Source organism: Staurois parvus, unplaced genomic scaffold (genome assembly GCF_062004578.1).
Source record: "Staurois parvus isolate SC_StPar_1 unplaced genomic scaffold, SC_StPar_1.0 ptg000117l, whole genome shotgun sequence".
Lineage (NCBI taxonomy): Eukaryota > Metazoa > Chordata > Amphibia > Anura > Ranidae > Staurois > Staurois parvus.
In genome coordinates this window covers 1,161,951-1,170,337 of record NW_028317913.1, presented here as the reverse complement: position 1 = coordinate 1,170,337, position 8,387 = coordinate 1,161,951, and the positions used below count along the sequence as shown (strand labels likewise).

At 48.0% G+C, this 8,387-nt stretch overlaps 1 protein-coding gene across 4 annotated transcripts in view; it reads left to right on the top strand.

The window, feature by feature from the left end:
* The first annotated feature begins 863 nt into the window (after positions 1-863).
* WDPCP (WD repeat containing planar cell polarity effector) overlaps positions 864-8,387 on the top strand; it is a 470,287-nt gene continuing 462,763 nt past the window's right edge. For all 4 annotated transcript variants that reach the window (XM_089671996.1, XM_089671995.1, XM_089671997.1 and 1 more), the window contains exon 1: positions 864-980. The gene's annotated coding sequence lies outside the window, so the exon portion shown is untranslated. The remainder of the gene's footprint in view (positions 981-8,387) is intronic.

The window sequence follows — 8,387 nt, the reverse complement described above, 5'->3', positions numbered from 1 at the left end:
CACCAGTCATTCGATGGTTTGACAGTTTGGAATGGAGAGGACTGTTTGGGTGATATTTGTGATTTTATGTGATGAGTTATGACACCAGTCATTTGATGGTTGGACAGTTTGGTTGGGAGCACAGCCAGCTATGACAGTTATCATTCCTGTCATGTGGGAATATCACTGTTAAATTGATGGGTTTAATTCCGCTTTAACTTTAAACTAGTGACCTGGCTTTTAAAGCATCTGCTATGGAGAATTTTGGGTACCGTAGTTTTTTGCAATTCCATGGGCGTGCGGGATTTAAAGGCTTGACATGTTAGGTATCTGTTTACTCGATGCAACACCATCTTTTATATTTTACCTAGAATTTTGGTACATTGTGTGCACTAAAATTAATTTTGTATTTTTCCTGAAAATTTGCATTTGATAAATAACTGCAAAAATATTGCGTGACATTAAAAGTGAAACTACCACCATTTTATTCTTCAGGACCTCTGCTTTCAGAAAATATGTACTTTTCAGGGGGTTTACAGTAATTTCTAGCCAAAAATGCAGATTTAATATGTGTGCAAAAATAAAAAGGGTGAACCATAGATTTTAAACATAACTGTGTTGTCATGCAAGAGAGCCAGTACATTTGTTGTAGTCTCCTGGATTACCCCATAGCTTGTACTTCTGCTGAGGTACCATCACCCCAATACTCAGCAAATACAACACTCTCCACAGTGGTGCTAAACCTATGTGTAGCAAGGATTCCCTTTTGAGATTAACCATTTTATGGAATAGGAATTTTGGTTCCCCCCATTGTGTGGCGTTGGTATAGTCCGGGGAAGACTGTACGGTTGCTAGGAGACAGCCTCAGCTTGCCTATACCGCCACGGAGTGAATGGGCGGGCTTTGTGTGTGCTGAGATTCAACGTAACGTCCTTCGGATTGGAAGCCCCGACAAGGAAAACACCGAAGACCGGGGAGTACGGATTATCATCGCACAGGAGGTAGGGCCGCTCCTTGCACCCGGTTTCTCTGTAATAGTTGCTTCAATTGGTAGGCTTACTCGAGCTCAGATTCAGTGCTGTGATTGGTTGTTGATTAGTAGGGCTGAACCCAGCTCTCCCTCATTGACCTGAATGGAGGAAAGTGCTGAGGAGGAGAAGTTCTCCCAGTTCAGGAGGGACAGTGTCAGGCCGGTGTGCCGGGGGCGGAGCAGTGTCCTCCATACATACAGGCTGAGCCCATTCTAGAGAGGCTGCAGCAGAGCACAGACACGGGGACCCCCCATAGGTACAATGGGGGCCAACTTCAGGGACATTTGCACCAAATTCTCTACAAAATAAATAACGTTTTTCTGCAAGTTTTCTGTACATTGTCAAGGCTTGAGCTGAGTAAATAGTTCTACAAATAGTAAATAGTTCGTGACTCAAAACTGCGAGACGCCCAAAACTGCGACACCCCGAATGGTCCAGAAATACTGCTGTAAAAGCCTTCACAGGTCATCAGCTTACAGCGATTGGAAAGCAGCCATGTTATACTTACCTGCTCTGTGCAATGGTTTTGGAATTGGTAATGGTATTCTAGGCTCCTCCTCTTCTCTGTGTGCCCACATAGGTAGCCGCTTCCTATAGGGACGCACCTGCAGGTTCACTCCCAAGCCAGGCTGTGTGTCTATAGACACACACAGCGCAACTCAGCCCCGCCCCCACTCCCTCTTCACTGGATTTGATTGACAGCAGCAGGAGCCAATGGTTCCCACTGCTGTCTCGGATTCTGTGAGGATAGAGAGAGCACCAGCACTGCTGTACTCAGGCAGAGCTGTGGATAAAGATAGAATTCAGGTAAGTATAACGAGAGGTGTGGGGAGGGACCATACAACCAATGGGACATTTGTACCTTAACCACTTCAATACCAGGCACTTTCACCTCCTTCCTACCCAGGTCAGCTTTCAGCGCTGTTGCACTTTGAGTGACAATTGCGCGGTCATGCAACACTATCCATATGAAATTGTTATCATTTCAGACACATAGAGCTTTCTTTTTGTGGTATTTAATCACCACTGGGTTTTTTATTTTTTGCTAAACAAATGAAAAATGATTGAAGATTTTCAAGAAAACAACATTTTTGTTATTACATTTGGAAATAATTTATCTTTTTCACCGATGGCCGCTGATGAGGCTGCACTGATGGGCATTTGTGAGGCTGCACTGATGGGCACTGGTGAAGCTGCACTGATGGATGCTGATGAAGCTGCACTGATGGGCGCTGATGAGGCTGCACTGATGTGCGCTGATGAGGCTGCACTGATGGGCACTGGTGAGGTTGTACTGATGTGCACTAATGAGGCTGCACTGATGGGCGCTGATGAGGCTGCACTGATGAGCATTGATAGAGCTAATCAGATAATCAGGACACCAATGATCAGTGCCCTGATTATCAGTGTAAATGTGTCCTGTCAGGATCAGCATTTCCTTTCCTCACACAGTGACAACTCGTGAGGAAAGGAAATGCTGATAGCCAGTGTTTGTTTACATGGGATCAGCTGTGATTGGACACAGCTGATCACATGGTAAAGGGCTATGTGATTGGCCCTTTAGATCACACACCCGATGTGCACTCCAGGGAGGTGCACAAGAGGCACGTTCTGGGAACACATCTATAGACACCCTCCCAGAACAAGAGAGCCGCGGTGTAGTTGTCTTTCAGCTATGGCGCGATAATGAGATGATTAATGCAGGGAATGCATCAAGATAAAAAATGTCCTGCCTCTATAACCACTTTAAAGGAGAATTAAAGGCAAAAACTTTATTTTAGTTTTGGATAGAGTGGAGAGGGATTAGAACATCTGTCAGTTGTTATTGTGGTCTGTGCCCCCGTTAGAGAGATTCACCCTTTCTATTTTTATCATTATCATGGGAAGTGAAAGTAAAAGAAAATCCCAATTCTTGTGTTGACTCCAGAACTGTAAACAAGGGGAAACCTCCAATGGGGACACTAAAATTCACCTCAGCAAACAGTTCTGCATGTTTTTTTCCACTTCCTGATTGAGTGAGGCACAGGTGATATAACCCTGGCGTCACAGCTGCATCCTGGGAAGGCTACATCACCAGTATCTTCCCCCTGATGTTGATTGTCACATGTTTCAGGAGGCAGACCCAGAGGGTTGGCCATCCTAAGGGTTGGGGAGGAAAAGAAAAATAAAGTATGCAAAGAGTAAAGGCCTGCAATTATCTATAAGTAGCTGTCCGTAGATTGTCATTGCTGAACATTTAGCCCTTTCACGATGTGTTTTTTCCTGCGTTTTCTGACGTACTACACAACACTTGAAATTATGTTTTCCTGTAAGGTGCCCATTGATATCAATGCAGCGCAGATGCAGTTTTTTTTTTTTTTTTTTAAAGGTGCAGGCACTTCTTTGGTGCAGTTGCAGTGCATTTTTTACTTCAGTGGAAATGCACCACAAATACGTGTAACACGCACATACATGGTTTTTAATGCATTTTTGAGTTTTCTAGACAAGGTGCTATCAAAAAGTTTAAAAACTAGTTTTGTAACATGCCAACAGATGGCAGCATGCATGGTCACAGGGAGCACTGACTTTCAGAAGTCAGTGTGCCAAAAGACATCGTCCTGTAGACATTGGGAGCTGTGCAACTGGTGCTATTATGACCACGTGCTATTTCATCATGGACAGCACATTAGAACAAACGTGAAATTCTGCTTGAAACTGGACAGATTTGCCACAGAGACGTTTAACAGGGTTCATCACAAGTGATGCTGCAATGAATTGTTTGAGGTGTTTTGAGTGACACACGCAGTAAGAGCAGAAGAACAGCACTGGAAGACGACGAGATCAGGAAGACCTTCAAAAGCTCAACCCCGAAAATGTTGAAACTATTTGGCAACTTATGCATGATGATCTTCAGAGAACAATCCACAGCATTGCTGCCATTGTTGGTGTGTCATACGGAACAGTCCAGACAATCCTTATGTGTAATTTGAACATGCGCTGTGTTGCTGCCAGGTTAATCCCTAGGCTGCTGACCCAGGAGCAGAAGGAGCACCACGCTGAAGTCTGCCAAGAACTCCGTCAGCGTGCAGAGGGTGACCTGTCCTTCATGTGGAGGATCTTTACCGGTGACGAAACTTGGGTGTACAGATTTCATGCAGAATTTCCCGTTTCGTCTGAACTACTCTGATAAAAGTATGTAAAATATAGTAAAAAAAAATTTAAGTTTAAAGAAAGAAAAAAAGTTTTGAATTGTAAAATTTTTGTGACAGAGCGTAGGCAGGACAGAAAACACAGAGTAGATGGCAAACGCACAAAGCTTTATTGAGACAAACAGATGACAGTCACCGAATAGTGGAGTTCGCAGGGAGGGGGAATACTCTAGTCCAGGGCGACACGGAAGGACCAACACATTTAAAGTCCAACACCGAGAGCCAAGGGAGAGTCTCTGCAGCAAGTAATCCAACAGGGAGTTTGGTGTGAGTCTGGATCTCTGGAGTCTAGCAGTCAGTCTTCCCCAGCTCTGGGAGAAGGGGGGTCCTAGGCAGACTTGGGTCTCTGCCTTGCCTGGCCACGAAGGTCCCGGCCGCAGCTCTCGGGCTCCTTCCGTCAGCTACCCAACGGTGAATACCTCGGGAGCTCTGCATCAACTTCTTAAAACTGGTCAGACCCCCCTAGTCACCTAGGCAACTGGGGGGGGGGGAAGGGTAGCGTGGCACAAGCTTGCCTTGGGAATGCCTTTAAACTCCACAGGAGGGGGGAGGGGCACGGCTGAGAGACTGCAGAGATAGAGCAGGGACAGAGCAAGGGCTGAGGGGCAGCTGTAACACTCTTCCCCCTTCCATTTCACAAGTGCTGGCAAGGAGGACCCAACCGGGTTCCCTTGAAGGCACTTGTAGGCCCTGATTTAGCTACTGTGGATCTTGTTGGCGGGAAAGGCCATCTGCATTTTGGTGTTGGCTTCCCCATCTATATTGAATGGTGAAATTATAAGGCTGGGGGGCGAGGCTCAACCTAAGGAGGCGCCCGTTGTCCCCTGACACCCGGTTCAGCCATGTGAGGGGGTTGTGATCGGTGAAGATGGTGAACTCCTGGCCGTACAGGTAGGGCTGTAGTTTCTTTAGGGCCCAGGCTATGGCCAGACATTCCTTCTGCACCGTAGCATAGGCAACTTCCCGGTCCAGTAGTTTGCGGCTGAGGAAAGCGATGGGATGTTCCTCCCCAGCCTCGTTGACTTGTCTGAGGACAGCCCCTAGGCCATAGATGGAGGCGTCTGTCTGCACAAGGAAGCATCTGTTGTTTTCAGGGGCGGCCAGGACAAGGTTGCTCGCCAGGGCAGCTTTGAGGTCACGGAAGGCGGATTCACAGGCCGAGGTCCAGGTCACCATCTGGGGACTGTTCTTTCGGGTCAGGTCGGACAGGGGCTGGGCCGTGGAGCTTAAATTAGGCACAAATTTACGGTAATAGCCAGCAGTGCCGAGGAAGGCCATCACTTGCTTCTTGGTCTGGGGGGTGGGCCAGTCATAAATGGCCTGAACCTTGGCTGGTTCAGGTTTCAGTGTACCTCAGCCATTCCCAACTGGCACTTGTCTGGTCTCACTGTTAGCCCGGCCCTGCAGATGCGGTCTAGGATGGCCCCCACGTGGGCCAGGTGCTCCTCCCATGTGTCGCTAAAGATGGCTATGTCATCTAGGTAGGCGCACGTGAACTCTTGACATCCCTCTAGTAGCTGGTCCACGACCCGCTGAAAGGTGGCGGGGGCGTTTTTCATGCTGAAGGGCATGACAAGGAATTCGTACAGGCCGAACGGGGTAATAAAGGCGGAACGCTCAACGCCCTCTTTTGTGAGGGCGATTTGCCAGTAACCCTTGCTGAGGTCTAGGGTGCTAACATAGCGGGCCCCGGCTAGACGGTCCAGCAGATCGTCTATGCGGGGCATGGGGTAGGCGTCACTGACAGTGTAGTCATTCAACCTCCAGTAGTCCACGCAAAAGCGGGTGGTCCCATCCTTCTTTGGAACCAGCACCACCGGGGAGGCCCAAGGACTGCGGGAGGGACGGATTATACCCAGCTGGAGCATCTCGGAGAGTTTGGCCCGGATGGCTGACTTCACGGATTTGGGGACCCGGTATGGGGCCTGCTGGATGGGTTTCTGACTGTGGGTCTCCATGTGGTGTAGGACTAACCCAGTGCGGCCCGGGGTGGCCAAGAAGGCGACGGCCCGGTCTGCTAGCACGGTCTGCATCTGGGCAGTCTGGCAGGGGTTCAGCTGAGCCCCCGTGGGAATCTGATCTAGGGGAGTGGTGACCTTGATGGCTTGCAGGAGATCGGGCAGGGCTCCCTCATCTTCTCCGCCTGTAGAGGCAGGGGCAGACGGCTAGCACGAGTAAAGTCCGATCGTGGTACTCTTTCAACATGTTGATGTGGACCGTGCGCTGCTTGCGGTCACAGGCGTCGAGGCTAATGACGTAGCTAGTCTCGTCTAACTTGCGAAGGACTTTATAAGGCCCTTCCCAGGTGTGCTGGAGCTTCTTCTGGTGGTTGGGGACGATCTTGAGCACCTGCTGCCCTTCAGTGAGCTCGCGACTGCGTGCCTTGCGGTCGTACCAGACATTCTGGCGTGTCTGGGCTGCCTGGAGGTGGCCGTGGGCCATGGTGGCCAGGCGGGTCAGCCTTTCCCGTAGCTCGAGAACGTAGAGAACGACGGGGGTACCTGTGTCCTCTATCTGCCCTTCCCAATGCTCCAGAAGCAGGGATAGGGGACCGCGGACCTTCCACCCGTACAGGAGTTCGAAGAGGGAGAACCCCGTTGACTCTTGCGGTACCTCTCGATAAGTCACACAGCAGGTGAGGGAGGAGCTTCTCCCAGTCCGCCTCCCCATCAACGAAGGACCTCAACATGCTCTTCAGTGTGCCATTAAAGCGCTCGCAGAGGCCATTGGTTTGGGGGTGATAGGGAGTGGTCCGGATCGCCCGTACCTCGCACGTGCGCCAGAGGGATTGGACCACCTCGGACATGAACTGGGTACCCTGGTCAGTCAAGATCTCACTGGGGAAACCCACCCGGGAGAAAACGGTGACTAGGGCCTTGGCTACTTTAGGGGCGGAGATGCTGGATAGGGGAACAGCCTCGGGTTAGCGGGTAGCGTAATCCACCACCGTGAGAATGTACCACTTTCTGGACCTACTGGGAGAAGGGGGATCCTAGGCAGACTTGGGTCTCTGCCTTGCCCGGCCACGAAGGTCCCGGCCGCAGCTCTCAGGCTCCTTCCATCAGCTACCCAGTGGTGAATACCTCGGGAGCTCTGCATCAGCTTCTTAAAACTGACCCCCCTAGTTACCTAGGCAACCGGGGGGGGGGGAAGGTAGGGTGGCTCAAGCTTGCCTTGGGAATGCCTTTCAACTCCACAGGAGGGGCACGGATGAGAGACTGCAGAGATAGAGCAGGGACAGAGCAAGGGCTGAGAGGTGGGGGGGCAGCTGTGACAAATTTAATACAAAATTCTTAAAAAATCTTTTTTTTTAACATTCTGTCACTAGTCAGTGTCCCTGATCACTACTTCAGTCATATGATGACGCTGGTGACGGTATATAAAATAAAATGTGGAAAAAAACACATTGTATTTGATTTCTTCATTTTACAGATACTTGTGGCAAAAAATTACATCTTCAAAAACTCTCCATGCCTCTTACAAAATGCCTCAGACTGTCTACTTTCCAAAAAGGGGTAATTTGGAGGGCATTTGTACTGTCTTGGCATTTTAAGGGCCTGACGAAGTGAGATAGTCATTGCATCAGAATTGATAAATTTTCATATATACAGTATATACCATAGTTTGTAGACGCTATGACGTATTAGGATTTTCTGTATCAAACATATGTATCAGAATACATTTTGGCCTAAATTTATGAAGAAATTTGATTTTGTTAATTTTTTTATTGGATATGTTTTATAACAGAAAGTAGAACATTTTTTTTTTCTTTTTCAAAGTTTCAGTCTTTTTTTCGTTTATATGATAAAAAATTAAAAACCCAGTAGTGATCAAGTACTACCAAAAGAAAGCTGTATTTGTGGGGAAAAAATGATTTAAATTTAATTTACGTATAGTGTTGCATGAACGTGCAATTGCTAGTTAAAATAGCACTGTGCCAAATAGCAAAAAATGGCATGGTTATGGGGGTAAAACGGTCGGAAATGGTGAATTGGGGTATTAGCTACTGAAGGGGGCTTATGTTGCCGAGTACCAGTTTGTAGTACATGAAATTACACATGTTTAGGTAGTTTTTTAAAATTTATTTTAGGATACCGGTTTTCAGATTATTAGTTAGTTAGTCTGGCTGAAACAAGTCCATCCAGTTCAATTATTAAAAAAAAAAATTATAATCCTTTACCCACGGTTG